The following is a 20,501-nucleotide window of genomic DNA, read 5'->3' on the forward strand; positions in this document are numbered from 1 at the left end:
TCCATCCTGTCATTTTTCTAGCAGATGCGATTGATACAATGTTATGGTCCTTGAAGGTGCGATCCTCCGACATGATCACTCCCAGGTCTTTGACGTTGGTGTTTCGCTTTATTTTGTGGCCAGAATTTGTTTTGTACTCTGATGAAGATTTAATTTCCTCGTGTTTACCATATCTGAGTAATTGAAATTTCTCATGTGTACTGAGATTTCCGGACACCTGTGTACCTGTCTCACTCTTGACACCTGTGTACCTTCCTCACCCCTAACACCTGTGTACCTGTCTCACCCTTGACACCTGTGTAGGTACCACCATCGTCTTAAGTACCCACTGTTTAGGGACCATCATCATCTTAAGCATCTACTGTTTAGGGACCATCATGGTCTTAAGTACCCACTGTTTAGGAATCACCATCGTCTTAAATACCCACTGTTTAAGGATCATCATCGTCTTAAGCACCTCCTGTTTATGGACCATCATCGTCTTAAGCATCTACTGTTTAGGGGCCATCATCGTCGTAAGTGCCTACTGTGTAGGGACCACCAGCTTCTGAGGTGTCCACTCTGTGTTAAGACTACCAGCGTTTGAAGTGTTCACTGTAGGATGGTGCCAAACACTGATAAGAATTATGATTGAGACAATTGTCCAGCATTTGGATATCATTATTGTTGAAACGTTTCACCAGCAAAGGGTTTCCTCAGTCTAATATAGAGATAAATGATGCAAGATAAGGAGGAGTATGAGGTAATCAGTCCCTCAGCCTGGAGTCGATGTGTTCAATCCATCAGTCGTGATAAAAGTACAGGATATGCGTGGAAAAGTGGCACATATCATGCAGGCAGATGATGTGAAGCAGTTGGAGGCGGCGTCACCATCGAAAAATCCACAGGTGGAAATATGTTATACCAATAGGTAAGGCAAGAATAAGAATCCTTGCATAAAGATCCAAAGATGATGGATGGTGTGTGGAGGTACTTGACCAGTAAACTGCTACTGAGCAAATTAAAATTGTTTAATATATAATCAAAAGAAACCAATGAGGAAATGACATCGGCTGTGTTGAGTAGCTATAAATTGGTAAACATTTGCCAGTAAAGACTTATTGATTTACATAAATTATATGTACAGTAGTGTATTGCAGTAGTCTGGAGAATAATGTATAGTAGAAGTGTATGACATAGTGTATGAATAAAGATATTGACTAAAAACGATTTTTAATGAAAAAAAAAAATATCTGAGATGTCTTCTGGGCTCAGTTTTACCAAAAAATGACTACTGAGAATTTCATAAAATAATCTCAGAAGTTTGTTATTGCTTTGCGCTTTTTAAAGTAATGATCTTAGCTAATGATGCGGCAAATGTCATGCTTTAAAGTGCAAATGAAATGTTCTGTAGCCAGCGGACAATATTTCTCTCCTGTATCACGATGTTGCCTCTTCAAACATTGTGTGTGTGTATATATATATATATATATATATATATATATATATATATATATATATATAGATATATATATATATATATATATGCAATAAAATCACAGTAAACAGGTGATTTCAGAATATGCAAAACAGCCACTGTGAAAGAATAGAGAAATTCCAAGCACTTTCGTGACTGCTCACATTATCAAGGAACAATGAAAGTAATGCATCAGAGGAAGGCATATAAAGGGTCTAGCCCACACCTCACTATCACATCCCACAACAAAGCAACACCTGACGCGCTGCTCATAAGAAAGAGAACACTGCAGCAGGTCCGCTGGCCCAACTAGAGGGGTCCTTCACACAACCCACCAACAAACTTATTCTACCCAAGAATTAAGCATTTTAAAATTTATTATTTGTCCAATGTATTATTAAATTCTTCCCAAATTCTATTAACTATAAATGGATCTAATTTATATAAACCAAAGGAAATATTCATATTATTGTCAAAACTGCTTTTTATGAAACAAGATTCAATTATATTCCTGTCGACCATGGACTTGCTTGATACAACTTTCTCAACTTTTTGGAAATCAATTGGATGGTTAAAATCTCTTACATGAATAAATAGAGCATTGGAATCTTGTCCAGTTCTAATGCTATAATATATATATATATATATATATATATATATATATATATATATATATATATATATATATATATATATATATATATATATATATATATATATATATATATATATATATATATATACACAGGTTAAGGGAAATCGGCCTGACGACACTGGAGGACATGAGGGCCAGGGGAGATGTGATAACAACATGCAAAATACTGCGCGGAATAGACAAAGACAGGATGTTTCAGAGATGGGACACAGAAACAAGGGGTCACAATTGAAAATTGAAGATTCATATGAGTCAAAGGGATGCTAGGAAGTATTTCTTCAGTCATAGGGTTGTCAGGCTGTGGAATAACCTAAAACGTGACGTAGTGGAGACGGGAACCATACATAGTTTTAAAGATGAGGTTTGATAAAGCTCATGGAGCAGGGAGGAGAGAGAGAGAGAGAGAGAGAGAGAGAGAGAGAGAGAGAGAGAGAGAGAGAGAGAGAGAGAGAGAGAGAGAGAGAGAGAGAGAGAGAGAGAGAGAGAGAGAGAGAGAGAAGACCTACTAGCAATCAGGGAAGAGACGGGGCCAGGAGCTACGACTCGACCCGTGCAACCACAAATAGGCGAGTACAAATGGGTGAGTATATATACACACACACACACATGGATCCTATCCATGACTTTGATAGTATGCAAAGTCATGGAGAGGATCATCAGGAGGAGAGTGGTGGAGCACCTGGAAGGAAACAAGTGTATAATTGACAACCAGTACGGTTTCAGAGAAGGAAACTCCTGTGTCACAAACCTATTGGAGTTTTATGACAAGGTGACAGAAGTAAGACAGAGAGAGAGAGGGGTGGATAGACTGCATTTTCTTGGAGTGCAAGAAAGTCTTCGACACAGTTCCTCACAAGAGGTTACTGCAAAAGCTTGAGGATCAGGCACACATAACAGGAAAGGTGCTGAAATGGATCAGAGAATACCTGACAGGGAGGCAACAACGAGTCATGGTACGTGACAAGGTGTCAGAGTGGGCGCCTGTGACAAGCGGGGTTCCACAAGGGTCAGTCCTAGGACCTGTGCTGTTTTTGTTATATGTGAATGACATAACGGAAAGGCTAGACTCAGACGTGTCCTTGTTTGCAGATGATGTGAAGTTAATGAGGGGAATCAAATCGGTCGAGGATCAGGCAGGACTACGAAGAGGCCTGGACAGGCTACAAGCCTTGTCCAGCAACTGGCTCCTTGAATTTAACCCTGCCAAATGTAAAGTCATGAAGATTGGGGAAGGGCAAAGAAGACCGCAGACACAGTATAGTCTAGGTGGCCAAAGGTTTCAAACCTCACTCAAGGAAAAAGATCTGGGGGGTGAGTATAACACCGAGCACATCTCCTGAGGCGCACATCAATCAGATAACTGCTGCAGCATACGGGCGTCTGGCAAACCTAAGGATAGCGTTCCGATACCTCAGTAAGGAATCGTTCAAGACTCTGTACACCATTCACGTCAGGCCCATACTGAAGTATGCAGCACCAGTTTGGAATCCACACCTGGTCAAGCACGTCAAGAAATTAGAGAAACTGCAAAGGTTTGCAATAAGACTAGTCCCAGACTTAAGAGGATTCTCCTACGAAGAAAGGTTAAGGGAAATCGGCCTGTACAAGAATGGTATACAATACCGACAAGATGAAATTAAAACACATGTGCAACATCTGGGTATCCTTATTGTAGACGTTTCGCCATCCAGTGGCTTTATCAATACAAATTCCAGGACATAACTTGAAGACAGTAGAACTATGTACAGAAGATGAGGTAATCAGTCCCTCAACCTAGGAGTAGGTGCGAAGAGCACCATAGTCGTGGACATTCTGAAGCAGAATCAAGGCAATTGACGCTTATATACTAACGTGAGGTGGAATGGGACGTGTAGCAGACGAGGGCATAGTCACTGGTAGGCGGGAATCCCCAGTGGAAGTAGGTCCTACCCAAAGAGATGGGTTATTTGTAGAAGTAGTTGTCGTAGTCGTGAAGGTTATGTACATGTCCTCAGAATCAAGATTCCATGATGTTGCAGTGTCTGACAAGTTGTACAAGAATGGTATACAATACCGACAAGATGAAATTACACATGTGCAACATCTGGGTATCCTTATTGTAGACGTTTCGCCATCCAATGGCTTTATCAATACAAATTCCAGGACATAACTTGAAGACAGTAGAACTGGAGGACAGAAGGGTCAGGGGAGACATGATAACGACATATATAACACATCAGAAAAGTCATTTTAGCAGACTTTTGTTTATATAATTAAATTAAGGAAGCAACAATAACAGAAGTCCATCTATAATATAACAAAGATCTAACAAGAACCAAATTTTACCTAAAATTCAACAAAGAGTTAACACTAACAGAACTCCACCTATAACATCACAACGCTAACCTTTAACGAACTTTACCTCTGATACGACAAAGATCTATTCTAGTTTCATTGGTCTCAGATTATATCAAAGTAATCTTACCTTTGCTGCTGATTTTCGAACTGATAATGCGCTTCAAATAATACTAGCCAGAGTCTTTATGCCCTTAATTATTTTCCTTTTTTAAATTTAATTTGCTAGTTCTGATTTTTTCACAGTTTTATTCACTTTGCTTAGTAAATACAGAAAATATATCACGTAATATCAAAGACTTTTTTAGCAGGAACGGGATCTTTATTATGCAACACTTTACGCACACTGAGGCTTAACCCGGTCATTATTAGTCTTAGATGACAGTGACAATACCAGCCAGCCACTGGTGACAGTCGTGACAACACCAGCCAGCCGCTGGTGACCGTCGTGACAACACCAGCCAGCCACGGGTGACAGTTGTGACAACACCATCCAGCCACTGGTGACACTCGTGACAACACCAGCCAGCCGCTGGTGACAGTCGTGACGGCACCAGCCAACCACTGGTGACAGTTGTGACAACACCATCCAGCCACTGGTGACAGTCGTGACAACACCAGCCAGCCACTGGTTACAGTTGTGACAACACCATCCAGCCACTGGTGACAGTCGTGACAACACCATCCAGCCGCTGGTTACAGTTGTGACAACACCATCCAGCCACTGGTGACAGTCGTGACAGCACCATCCAGCCAGTGGTGACAGTTGTGACAACACCATCCAGTCACTATTAACAGTCGTGACAACACCATCCAGTCACTATTAACAGTCGTGACAACACCATCCAGCCACTGGTGACAGTCGTGACAACACCATCCAGCCGCTGGTGACAGTCGTGACAACACCAGCCAGCCACTGGTGACAGTTGTGACAACACCATCCAGCCACTGGTAACAGTCGTGACAACACCATCCAGTCACTATTAACAGTCGTGACAACACCATCCAGTCACTATTAACAGTCGTGACAACACCATCCAGCCACTGGTGACAGTCGTGACAACACCATCCAGCCGCTGGTGCCAGCCAGTCGTGACAACACCATCCAGCCACCAGTCGTGACAACACCATCCAGCCACTAACAGTCGTGACAACACCACAGTAACAGTCGTGACAACACCATCCAGCCACTGGTCCAGCCGCTGGTGACAGTCGTGACAACACCAGCCAGCCACTGGTGACAGTTGTGACAACACCATCCAGCCGCTGGTGACAGTCGTGACAACACCAGCCAGCCACTGGTGACAGTTGTGACAACACCATCCAGCCACTGGTGACAGTCGTGACAACACCACCCAGCCACTGGTGACAGTCGTGACAACACCATCCAACCACTGGTGACAGTCGTGACAACACCATCCAGCCACTGATGACAGTCGTGACAACACCATCCAGCCACTGGTGACAGTCGTGACAACACTATCCAGCCACTGGTGACAGTCGTGACAACACCATCCAGCCACTGGTGACAGTCGTGACAACACCATCCAGCCACTGGTGACAGTCGTGACAACACCATCCAGCCACTGATGACAGTCGTGACAACACCATCCAGGCACTGGTGACAGTCGTGACAACACCATCCAGCCACTGGTGATAGTCGTGACAACACCATCCAGCCACTGGTGACAGTCGTGACAACACCATCCAGCCACTGGTGACAGTCGTGACAACACCAGCCAGCCACTGATGACAGTCGTGACAACACCAGCCAGCCACTGATGACAGTCGTGACAACACCATCCAGCCACTGGTGACAGTCGTGACAACACCATCCAGCCACTGGTGACAGTCGCGACAACACCAGCCAGCCACTGATGACAGTCGTGACAACACCAGCCAGCCGCTGGTGACAGTCGTGACAACACCATCCAGCCACTGGTGACAGTCGTGACAGCACCATCCAGCCAGTGGTGACAGTCGTGACAACACCAGCCAGCCACTGATGACAGTCGTGACAACACCAGCCAGCCACTGATGACAGTCGTGACAACACCAGCCAGCCACTGGTGACAGTCGTGACAACACCAGCCAGCCACTGTTGACAGTCTTGACAACACCAGCCAGCCACTGATGACAGTCGTGACAACGCCAGCCAGCCACTGATGACAGTCGTGACAACACCAGCCAGCCACTGGTGACAGTCGTGACAACACCAGCCAGCCACTGACGACAGTCGTGACAACACCAGCCAGCCACTGATGACAGTCGTGACAACACCAGCCAGCCACTGGTGACAGTCGTGACAACACCAGCCAACCACTGGTGACAGTCGTGACAACACCAGCCAGCCACTGATGACAGTCGTGACAACACCAGCCAGCCACTGATGACAGTCGTGACAACACCATCCAGCCACTAGTGACAGTCGTGACAACACCATCCAGCCACTGGTGACAGTCGTGACAACACCATCCAGCCACTTGTGACAGTCGTGACAACACCATCCATCCAAAGGTGACAGTGGTGACAGCACCAGCCAGCCACTGGTGACAGTCGTGACAACACCATCCAGCCACTGGTGACAGTCGTGACAACACCATCCAGCCACTGGTGACAGTCGTGACAACACCATCCAGCCACTGATGACAGTCGTGACAACACCATTCACAAGTCGTGTAACAACACCATCCAGCCACTGGTGACAGTCGTGACAACACCAGCCAGCCACTGGTGACAGTCGTGACAACACCAGCCAGCCACTGATGACAGTGGTGACAGCACCATCCAGCCACTGGTGACAGTCGTGACAACACCATCCAGCCACTGAGCCACTGGTGACAGTCGAGACAACACCATCCAGCCACTGACGACAGTCGTGACAACACCATCTAGCCACTGATGACAGTCGTGACAACACCATCCAGCCACTAGTGACAGTCGTGACAGCACCATCCAGCCAAAGGTGACAGTGGTGACAGCACCATCCAGCCACTGGTGACAGTGGTGACAGCACCGTCCAGCCACTGGTGACAGTCGTAACAACACCATCCAGCCACTGGTGACAGTCGTAACAACACCATCCAGCCACTTGTGACAATCGTGACAACACCATCCAGCCACTGGTGACAGTCGTGACAGCACCATCCAGGCACTGGTGACAGTGGTGACAGCACCATCCAGCCACTGATGACAGTCATGACAACACCATCCAGCCACTGATGACAGTCGTGACAGCACCATCCAGCCAAAGGTGACAGTGGTGACAGCACCATCCAGCCACTTGTGACAGTGGTGACAGCACCATCCAGCCACTGGTGACAGTCGTGACAACACCATCCAGCCACTGGTGACAGTGGTGACAGCACCGTCCAGCCACTGGTGACAGTCGTAACAACACCATCCAGCCACTGGTGACAGTCGTAACAACACCATCCAGCCACTGGTGACAGTCGTAACAACACCATCCAGCCACTGGTGACAGTCGTAACAACACCATCCAGCCACTGATGACAGTCGTGACAACACCATCCAGCCACTGGTGACAGTCGTGACAGCACCATCCAGGCACTGGTGACAGTGGTGACAGCACCATCCAGCCACTGATGACAGTCATGACAACACCATCCAGCCACTGATGACAGTCCGTCTTCACCACCGCTCCCAGCTAAGGCAGTTATTCCATTTATTACCCTTCCGCTGAGTCGTCTATTCCCTTCTCTTCCTTCACGTTGGAGATTTGGCAAGCTTGACGTAAATCATACGCTGACTTTGGCAGCCGCTGCCGAAGTCGTAAGCTGGGCTCTGCCAGCCCAGCACCGCCCACTATCTCTCAAACTAGTTTATTTCTTTTCTCAGTCACCTACTTTAATAGCTGTTTGACATTACTGATGACCGATTAACATGAAGGTGAATAGATTATTACAATAAATATAATTACCGCATTATCATGATTATTAACGTTGTTATACCTGCTGAAGAGTTACGTATCAAGTATGTAATCCTCTAATACGATATACGGCTTCGTTTCGTACAGGCTCATCTCAGTTCCTAGCGATTTTGTGCGATTGCTGTTGAATCTAACGTCATTTCAAGAGAGTTTTACCCAATTACTTATCGTGACGGACAAATGGAGTTCTATTATGAGCGATGTTTTGCTTCACTGTAATGCTTCTAATAATCATTAGATGAAGTATTTTTATGTTACCTAAGCAAAGTAAATTATATTGGATCTGGATAGTCACTACTGACAAAAGTCTGAAAGAAATAATAACAGAGAAACTTGTGAGGCTCATTCTCCATTCCTAAACAACAGCGAAGATACTATCATGTTGATATAATCTCAGGCCGAAGAGACTAGATTACATCTACGTCGCATTATAGATGAACCTTAGATAATATTAGCTCTTTGTCGTATTATAGAAGAAGTTCAGTTAATGTTTGCTCGTCGACATATTATAAGTGAAGTTCAGTTAATGTTACTTCTTTGTCGTGTTATAAATTAGTTAATGTTAGTTGATGTTCAGTGACTGTTAGCTCAAGGCTGTAATACAGGAAGAACTCAGTTAATGTTAACTCGTCATAATATCTATGAAGTTCTGTTAATGTTAAGTTTTTGACATATTACAGGTTAACGTTACTTAATATTAGTTATGCACTATTACTATCGAACTCCAAAGAGTCTCATGAATATATATATATATATATATATATATATATATATATATATATATATATATATATATATATATATATATATATATATATATATATATATATATAACACACACACATACACACACACACACACACACACACACACACACACACAAACACACACACACACACACACACACACACAAACACACACACACACACACACACACACACACACACAAACACACACACACACACACACACACACACACACACACACACACACACACACACACACACACACACACACACACACACACACACACACACACATATATATACATATATACACACATATATATATATATATATATATATATATATATATATATATATATATACACACACACACACACACACACACACACACACACACACACACACACACAAACATTATATCTCAGTCTACAGCAGGATTCGAACCTACACTGCATCAAAGTACGCAGAGCTTTAACCAGTCAACCAGTACTTCATACTTTGATGCATAGTGTGCTGCTTCGAATCCTGCTGTAGGCTTAGAGATAATGTTTGTAAACAATTTCGCTTGTCTGCGAATTGTTAAGCTTAACGAAGTAAGTTGACCCGAAGAAGCAGAACCTTATAAAGTTTTTCTTAATCCTGTTATTCAGGATTATGAGTTACAAGCCCCATGCTCCCGGCATTTGGGTCACCTCTTATGACATGCATGGCTTACAGATAGCGGATTCTTTTCCACTTCCCAGTGGGCATGAAAGGAAAAAAATATGAGCAAGAAAACTTAAGAAAATAGAAGAAAACTCTGATGAGTGTGTATGCATATACGTGTGAATGCATGTGTAGTGTGTCCTAAGTGTAAGTAGAAGTAGAAAGATGTAGCTGTTATGACCCAGTATGAGGCACTTGAGATGCTGCACACTTACATCCTTACCCTTCCCGCCAGATGTATGATCTTCGTTAAATCAACTGGGTTAAATTATATGATTTTTAAGAAATATGTTTGTCAACCTTGACACACGTACCACGATTATAATGGCATTTACAAGTGCTGCAAAATACATGTTTGTCAATGTTTTCAAAATTATCTTTCCAAGGGTAAATACATCTATAAGCTCTTTCTGTTAAAATTCGTAGCTGTTTTGTAGGTATTTGTTGTACTTATTTACATTTGTTTACATTTCTCTTAAACTTTGCAAAATTATGACTGCGTGATACCAGACCAGCTTCCACCAGCTGATTTACACTCAATTACTTTCGAAATATGAATGTATTTCACTTTCAATCTTTTAATAGCAATATACGATTTTTCATCGAATATTGAAATATAATCATTCTTCCTGTCTTTGTATCAGCACATTTACACACATCGATCAGCCTTATCCAATGTGGAGTTCATGTAATATTTATATGAAGGGTCCTATTGCTTATTGTGCAACTACGTCTGCAGCTAGAGGTTTTGATTTTTAACTATATATAAAGTAAAGGATATGTATTTTATTTTAGGTGGTTTTTACTAGCTGCATTATGCATACGATAACTTAATCTTGCAAACAGATACGAGTTATAATGAGGTAAGAAGTGACTTAAGTTATGTGCAAGATCTCTTTTCAATCTGACTAGCAATTCGTTTACTGAGCACAGTAATTAATGATACATGTTTTAACATGTTTAATATTTTCCATCATCGTTTCAAGTTAAATGTCTTAATTAATTGATGTTTATGAAGGTTAAACTTATAGCATACTGCAATAGACGTTAACAAGTAAGATAAGATTGGAACTACAGCATTTGGATTATCAATTGATCCAACATGAGGTGAGACAAGTGAACGAGATAAAGAGGGAGCCGGTCTAACTTATGTTAGGTGAATGTGCTTGAGAAGCTCCAGTTGTTGAGTTACATGTTAGTAAATGAGCCGGTGGAGATCCAGGTGATATTCCAGTTCGTGGTGTGGATGTTCCAGGAGAGGTTGAGTTCGTTCACTACAGTTAAACTTTATTCATTACAACTAAAACTGGAACAGAGCAAAATTCATTAAACAATCATAAATATTCGTTACAATTTTATTTAATGCATAAGACATTCATTTAAAACATGAAATCTCATTACATAACATCGGATCACTAAGATTCATTAACAATATTTGATGAGTATCAATATTTGATCTTATATATCCATAAGGTTAAGTAAAACTTTTGTTCACTCATAGGGTAAAATTACCGAGTAAAAAATTAACAAACAAAAAAATGCGCAATACCGTGACTGGAACAATACACAAATAACCCGGACATAGAAGATAAATGCCTTCCTCTCCCACTACATTGTTAAATGCACCAAACTTCAGAATACCCGTGGCTTAACCTGATTCTTTTGTCTTCCTCTACCTCTTCCCCTTTCCTCTTTCCTCTTTCTCCTTTGTGTTGACTTCTGCCTTGGGTATTTATTCTTTCATTATTCCCCCCCCTCTCTCTGTTCTTGCTCCTACCCTCTGTGGGCACCTAGCTCCCTAGTAGTGCTCCTCTTTCTCAGTATTTGACTGATTCCACCGCTACCATCACTACCTCCATCACTACTACCTGCTACCTCCACTACTACTACTTCCGCCTTTTTGCCTATATATACTCCCTCATGCTCTCCTTTTCGTTAGTGTGATTTTGTAAATGGTCCGAGTCGGACCGAAACGTCGTCGTAAGTTCTTCTCTTCTATGTGCAGGTTATTTGTGTATGAATAAAAAAATTTTTCTAATATATGATCATTAAATACTTACAAAAGCATTAGAGTAACACGAAAAGTATTGGCAAAAAAAATAATTTGAATAATACCTGTGAAGTAACGGTGTAAAATGGGAAAATATTCAATAAACCATTAGAATAAAATAAACTTAAACCCAGCATCATCCAGTTCTTCACACATCTGTCAGTAATGTATTTATTCTCTCTTCTTTGTCTATGTATATCCTGTAATTGAATATTCAGATTATCAGTGTGAGACAGTTCTTATTCACGACAAGCTTGTCACTCCGTTGACTCTCACAAAGACGCCAAGTCAACGCATGTTCATGAGTCCCATGTGTCTCCTGTATGAAGCAATCATCTCTCGCCAACTTTTGATATATCTTAGCTTAAGGGCGGCGCCATAACTTTTTATTTGATTGGGGGACCTTAGGAAGGTTATCTGGTTGGATGAGGAAAGGGGGAGGACTAGGGAAACTCTTGCGTTTTTTAAAGCTCACCGTTGCCTTACAGTGCATATTAAATAATTTAAAATAGCAGTCTTTTCTAAAGATTCTTTTCCTCACACTATAAGAATGAGAAATCAAATGTCCATATCAAAGAATGTGAACAATGTATGAAATTACATCACTGTATCATTTACCATAAAAAATGACTTTATTAATGTAATGATATATTGAAAGATAATAATAATGATAATATAAATATAATCAAATTAAAAGCTAAACCTGAAAGGGTCGATATATAAGAAGAGGATTCCAGATTCATTCTATTATCAAAGATGTGGTTCAAGGTAAGTGGAAAGTTATAGCAATGTGATTCTTCTGTCGCTGTTGTTGGAAGCAAACTTGTATTAATGATACCTTCAATGTTCAGTCTCTTGCTTCTTTTCAGACTTATAGACATAACTACAATATCACTTGTTCTGCTATCACTACTACTGTTCTTTAAGTAAGTTTCTATCAGTCACGGGCAGGAAAAACTGCTTTCACATGCTGCAGAATTAACTGGCAAAGTCACACCAGCTTAAACAGATTTATGGAAAAATCACTGTATGATCTGAACATTGTAACAAATTCAAGCGAGTTGTGAAAGTATAACCCTGCTGTGTTTCCTGTCATAAAGACGTCGCACCTGATGAAACTCAACCCTTAAACTTTCTTCTTACATAATACATCTCCAGGAAACAAGATTTCTCTAGAAATGAAGCATCTTGAGGATTCATTGTTGATGAACCTTTAGTATGGTACATGAGTTGTTGTTTTTGGTTTTTGTTATGTTACATGATGAGTCTCTCTCTCTCTCTCTCTCTCTCTCTCTCTCTCTCTCTCTCTCTCTCTCTCTCTTTCTCGAGGAGCTATGTTAAGATAATATAAACAGTATAAGGACTCAGAGGGTGAATGTATGTAACATCAGCTGAAAAAGCATAGACACTACAGTAGGCCTACTGGTCCATGTTACAGTAGTAGAAGCGGAGGTAACTCTGGGATGCTGTGTGATGGTGGGGGTTATTATTTAGAGGAGAATGCTTACTAATACTTCAGAAATGATGAAACTGGGTTTATTCTGTTTTAAGATGTCTTAAATAGCGATTAAACCTGATTCAATGAGGCCGTCAGTGAATATCATTAAAAGGTCAATGGAGTTTGTGTTGTACACATGTGTTGTTCATGTTGTCGAGTCTACATATATTAATGTGCGTTCATTGAGCAAAGGCGAAAAATAAATTACAAAAAAAAATATCTCAAATTTTCAAATTTATTCCCTTTGCCGTATTAACTCATTATCTATTCTCAAGTAACGCTTATTTTCTTGCAAAACCTTGAAGTGAACAGCATTCATTAGATTTTGCATCTTCGACCCAGTTATTTTCTGGTTTCTGAATTCAGTCCATGATTCCACCCCGCCCGTGGTACGGTTTGTTTACAATCGAGTCATTACGATTTCGTGAGTCATGACATACTTGCGAGTAGCAGATTTATAATGTCTTGAAATATGTCTTTGTTTTTTCTAGTGAGTGAAATCATCATAAATGAAAGTCTCGCTATGACTAAAATGGCGACTAGCAAAGGACAACTGAATATTCCAGACACGGATACAGATCACACCAGCTGGTATTAAATGGTCTATCTAGTTTGTGTACCATACACTCGCATGCGATATTTACATATGGTCTACCATATGTAATCAAATAACCTTTGAGATTGTCTCTCGTGTCAGCGATTTATTCTACCTCATTAACTCGTCTAAAGCCAAAACTTCCTGATAAAATTGGCACTCAAGACCAAACACTACAGGGAGACCACAGATGTATATTTGTCCAACACACAAGCCTAGAGAACAATGAGCACACGGCCTTAGTAATTCCATGACGATCTGCTACATATTTCCAGGCTGGCATTAATTTTTGCTGACATTTAAAGTATAGTGGGCGTCTCCACCTGGCATACTGTTGGTGGGGAGGGAGTGCAGGAAGGCGGGGAGGGTGTGGTTGGCAGAGTTTGTGAAGTTTAACACGAAAGGGGGTTGGTAATGGCCAGTATGTAAATGACCCGAGTGAAGATATATGAGTATATTGGAAAGAAATATGAATTTCATATGAATAAATTTGGAACGTAACGAGTTTGACTGGACTGAAAGAAATGTTGGAAAAAACAGAGAAAATAGAGATAGAAAGTATCCACTCAGTTATGAGAGGTTTGACTGAAGAGGAAAACATTGAGGTAGAGATGGTGTATAGAGTTTTTGATCCTCATTTTGAAGGGGAAAAAGTGATACTGAATACTTATGAGAGAGTGATAAGTTTGTTCCTAGAAAAATAATTAAAAGAAACAGTGAAAGAGCGGTATGATTACATAGTGAAATTATTGCTATATCATAATTTTGATACTACACAAGAGCTGCAACGACTAGTCATCAATATATTTTCTTGATTTACAAATCTTATCACACCCACACATGACGAGAACTGTCAAGAAGGATTAGTAATATCAGTAATGCTAGAGAAGGTAAGTGCAATTTTTTCATAATTACATTAAGGAAAAATCTCTTATGCAGTATAATAATCCTGTAAGGTAAATGTATAAATGTTTTTGAGAAAACGTTAGTCTCTCCCAAACTGTGGAAAGTCTAGACTTAGATTTTAATATCAATTAGTGATATATTTTACAGGCTAGGCGAGGGTTTGTGTATGTGTGTGTTTGTGTGTGTGTATGTGTGTGTGTATGTGTGTGTGTATGTGTGTGTGTATGTGTGTGTGTATATGTGTGTGTGTGTGTGTGTGTGTGTATGTGTGTGTGTGTGTATGTGTGTGTGCATGTGTGTGTGTATGTGTGTGTGTGTGTGTGTGTGTGTGTGTATGTGTGTGTGTATGTGTGTGTATGTGTGTGTGTATGTGTGTGTGTGTTTGTGTGTGTGTGTGTGTGTGTGTGTGTGTGTGTGTATGTGTGTGTGTATGTGTGTGTGTATGTGTGTGTGTATGTGTGTGTGTATGTGTGTGTGTGTGTGTGTGTGTGTGTGTGTGTGTATGTGTGTGTGTGTGTATGTGTGAGAGTATGTGTGTGTGTGTGTATGTGTGTGTGTGTGTGTGTGTGTGTGTGTGTATGTGTGTGTGTGTGTGTGTGTGTGTATGTGTGTGTGTGTATGTGTGTGTGTGTGTGTGTATGTGTGTGTGTGTGTGTGTGTATGTGTGTGTGTGTGTATGTGTGTGTGTGTACTCACCTATTTGTACTCACCTATTTGTGGTTGCAGGGGTCGAGTCTTAGCTCCTGGCCCCGCCTCTTCACCGGTTGCTACTGGGCCCTCTCTCTCCCTGCTCCATGAGCTTTATCAAACCTTGTCTTAAAACTGTGTATGGTTCCTGCCTCCACTACGTCATTTTCTAGGCTATTCCACTGCCTTACAACTCTATGACTGAAGAAATACTTCCTAATATCTCTCTGACTCATTTGTGTCTTCAACTTCCAATTGTGCCCTCTTGTTTCTGTGTCCCCTCCCTGGAACATCCTGTCTTTGTCCACCTTGTCTATTCCACGCAGTATTTTATATGTCGTTATCATGTCTCCCCTGACCCTTCTGTCCTCCAGTATCGTCAGGCCGATTTCCCTTAATCTTTCTTCATAGGACATTCCCCTTAGCTCTGGAACTAACCTTGTGGCAAACCTTTGTACTTTCTCTAGTTTCTTGACGTGCTTTATCAAGTGCGGGTTCCAAACAGGTGCTGCATACTCCAGTATGGGCCTGACATACACGGTGTACAGTGTCTTGAACGATTCCTTACTAAGGTATCGGAATGCTGTTCTCAGGTTTGCCAGGCGCCCATATGCTGCAGCAGTTATCTGATTGATGTGTGCTTCCGGAGACATGCTCGGTGTTATACTCACCCCAAGATCTTTCTCCTTGAGTGAGGTTTGCAGTCTTTGGCCACCTAGCCTATACTCTGTCTGTGGTCTTCTGTGTCCTTCCCCTATCTTCATGACGTTCACATATACCAAAAATAGCACTGGTCCTAGGACCGACCCCTGTGGGACTCCGCTCGTCACAGGTGCCCACTGTGATACATCATTACGTACCATGACTGTGCTCCACCACTCTCCTCCTGATAATCTTCTCCATAATTTTGCATACTATACACGTCAATGACACAGGTCTATAGTTTAGTGCCTCTTTTCTGTCTCCTTTTTTAAAAATGGGAACTACATTTGCCGTCTTCCATACCTCAGGTAGTTGCCCAGTTTCCAGGGACGTGTTGAAGATTGTGGTAAGTGGCACGCACAACATATCTGCTCCCTCTCTAAGGACCCACGGGGAGATGTTGTCCGGTCCCATTGCCTTTGAGGTATCGATGTCCCTTAGCAGTTTCTTCACCTCCTCCTCATCTGTATGTATGTCGTCCAACACTTGTTGGTGTATTCCTTGCTGGTGTCCCCATCTGGTCTGTCCCCCCAGAGTCCTTCCTGTCTCTACTGTAAATACTTCCTTAAATCTCGTGTTGAGCTCCTCACATACCTCTTGATCGTTTCTTGTGAGTTCTCCACCTTCTTTCCTCAGCCTTATCACCTGGTCCTTGACTGTTGTCTTCCTCCTAATGTGGCTATACAGCAGTTTCGGGTCAGATTTGACTTTCGATGCTATGTCGTTTTCATACTGTCGCTGGGCCTCCCTCCTTATCTGTGCATACTCGTTTCTGGCTCTTCTACTAATCTCCTTGTTTTCCTGGGTCCTATGCCTCCTGTACCTTTTCCATTCTCTGTTGCACTTAGTTTTTTGCCTCCCTACACCTTCGGGTAAACCAAGGACTCGTTTTGGTCTTCCTATTATTTCTGTTTCCCTTGGGAACAAACCTTTCCTCTGCCTCCTTGCACTTTGTTGCCACATATTCCATCATCTCGTTTACTGATTTTCCTACCATTTCTCTGTCCCACTGAGCCTCCTGCAGGAAGTTTCTCATACCTGTGTAGTCCCCCCTTTTATAGTTTGGCCTGTCCCCTTCAGTTCCTGTTACTTTCTCCACTTGTAACTCTACTATATAATCAAAACTCAGAACCACGTGATCGCTAGCTCCAAGGGGCCTCTCGTAAGTGATGTCCTCAATGTCTGAACTGCTCAGGGTGAACACAAGATCCAGTCTTGCTGGCTCATCCTCCCCTCTCTCTCTGGTTGTGTCCCTGACATGTTGATGCATGAGGTTTTCAAGTACCACATCCATCATCTTGGCTCTCCATGTTTCGGGACCCCCATGTGGCTCCAGGTTTTCCCAGTCGATCTCCCTGTGGTTGAAATCGCCCATTACCAGTAACTTTGCTCTGCTCGAGTGAGCTCTTCTTGCCACCTCAGCCAGTGTGTCCACCATCACCCTGTTGTTTTCTTCGTACTCCTCTCTTGGCCTCCTGCAGTTCTGTGGTGGGTTATACATCACTCCAATGACTACTTTATGTTCTCCGGACTGAATTGTACCTACAGTGTAGTCTCTTTCTCCAATCATGTCCATGCCTTCCATTTCCTCAAATCCCCATCGGTGTTTTATGAGCAGTGCAACCCCTCCTCCCCCTCTACTCCTTCTGTCTTTCCTCAGGATCTGATATCCCGTTGGGAAGATTGTGTCTGTTATTGTCTCAGCGAGTTTTGTTTCTGTGACTGCTATGATGTCTGGGGATTTTTCACTGATTCTTTCGTTCCACTCCTCATGTTTATTCGTTATTCCATCCGCGTTTGTGTACCAAACTTTCAGTTTCTTTTCTATCATTGTGGTCATGCAAGAATATTGGGGTTGGGGGAGCAAGAGCCTTGGTGGGGGCCTATATGGGACTGTGGTGTAGGTGGGGTTTGTGATGATGGGGGTGGGGTCAGAATGCCCATAAGGGACAGCTGTTGGGGTGAGGTTTTTGATATGGGGGTTGGTGGCAGAGGGAACAGTGAGTGGATTGTAGTATAGGTTGCTCAGTTGCGTTGGGAATGTCGCGGTTGGAGTCTTTTGGTGGGAGATTCTGTGGGGTGTGTTTGCCCTTCCTCCTGTGTCTGGGTCCTGCTCATTTTCGTCATTGCCTCTCGTTCCTCCTTGCGTCTCTGTACCCTCTCTTTCAGTGTAGTCCTTTCTTCTTGTGTTCTGTCGCGGTCGAGGTATACTCTCTGGTACCCCTGTTTGTCCCTCAGTCTTGCTTTCTCTTGCAGAATCCTGGTTCGAACTGATTCTTCCTTGAAAGTTACTCTGACAGGCCGTATCCTTCCACTCGCAAACCACCCAATTCTCTGAAAATTTGTCACCTGGGTCATATCGCCCTCACCTATTGTTTTCATGATGCCTTCAATCATTTTTTTCTCCTCCTGTTTTATTTCTTCAAAGTTGTCCCCCTTGGCTTCTTGGAGCCCGTACACAAAAACTGACCTCGCCCTTTCCTCCTCCCACTGAGTCTCCATCTGCTTCCTCTGAGGCATTTTATTTCCTTCCATTGACATGTTCTTGCCTTCAGTCCCTGTCATATCTGAAACTTCTATTCTCAGTGAACTGTCTTTCATGACCAGCTGTCCCTTGCTACTGCAGTTGGCTGTTAGAATCTTTGCATATAGCATACCTTCATTGTCTTCGGACCTGTCATTTGATCTTAGTGTGCTCCTCGTCTTTTCCCTGGCCCCACGTGGGTCTGATAGGGCCTTCGTGTACGGCATGTCTCCGTTGTTGCTTACTGTGTGTGTGTGTGTGTGTGTGTGTGTGTGTGTGTGTGTGTGTGTGTGTGTGTGTGTGTGTGTGTAATTAACTTTCATTACGAGTTAGCAATAGAAAGTAGTAAACCTTTATAAAACTTTTAAGCTGTCATTCTACTATTTTTATAGCAAATTTTTTCTTAGATACATCAGGACGTACGTGGTAGGAGAAGACATGGAAAATTAAGATGTGATGATTACCTGGAGAAAAACAGACGCGAGAGAATACCTTTGTTAATGAATGAGGAAGATCTTTCCAAGAATCTATAAGCTATTTCCATATACCAAATAAAGCAGTATAATTAAAATAATGTTCCATTCATACTCCATTTTGTAGTTAGAAAAATTATGATTATAACATTTTCCTGCAATAAATAATATAAATGTGCTAAGAATGTTTGAAGTGAAAAATATATTGTTGAGTTTAACACTTTAAGGTGACAAAATACCCAATAAGACTGAAATTGCCCTACTGGGCATTTATAGCATGGGCATGAAGTGCACAATATAGTAGCCGCTTAAGTGGCACAGCTAAAACTATCTCTACTGGAAGGCGTAACGGCATGTGGATTTTATTTGCTCTCGTTCGCAAGTGTCTTGAACCTAAGCTAGCTCTACTGTTCACTGTCTCACTCTAGGGTTAGTGATTGGCATTAAAGTCCTTCTTTGGGTTGAGCACGGCATGCTGGGTTGAATGGTAGAGAGAAATGGCAGTCCCACTAGTTATGGTCTGTGCCATGGTGGCAAGGTACACACTGAGGGATGCCTTGCCTGGCTCTTAGAGCGTTTTTGGGGTTGGAGTGTGGTATGTAAAGAGTACGTTACATTTATTCGACGCATGTCACATGTTGGCATGCCCTCCCGACCAGTGAGCCAGTAGTTAAGATTAAAACAGACGGGGTCCCGCTGTCATACTAATTGCTGATTCATCAGCCAATCACATGAAAGCCAGCCAACACTGGGGTACACTAGGGAGGCTTTCTTTACTCGCTCTTATATACTATCTTGTAAATAATCACTGAACGCAGTGTATATACATATAGCGTTTGGTGAAGGGATGCACAGATTATGAATTTATCTCCGCTGTTTTGCTTTATCCCTGCGCTGCTAAGCTGAGAAATTCGCCGACTTATTTACGAACAGGTACTACTGGCCCACAAGATGTTACCTGTGTTTGTAATACACTCCCTTGAAACACAGTCTTTGTGTGCATTATCCTCAGAGCACATTACTTTTCGGGAAAGTTGCTCCTGATAACATAAACTTCCATGAAGCTGCTCAATGCTAACAGTCCGCAGACTACTTTTCCATTAAATATTCGATTACTCTCAGTGGAATTACTCTTGTGAGAACGCGGCTGTAATGGAGTAGTTAATTCAAACTTCATGTGCTAATACACTACTGAAATAACCTTAAGATTAAAGGCTCTCT

This window comes from Cherax quadricarinatus, chromosome 9, assembly GCF_038502225.1.
Source record: "Cherax quadricarinatus isolate ZL_2023a chromosome 9, ASM3850222v1, whole genome shotgun sequence".
NCBI lineage: Eukaryota > Metazoa > Arthropoda > Malacostraca > Decapoda > Parastacidae > Cherax > Cherax quadricarinatus.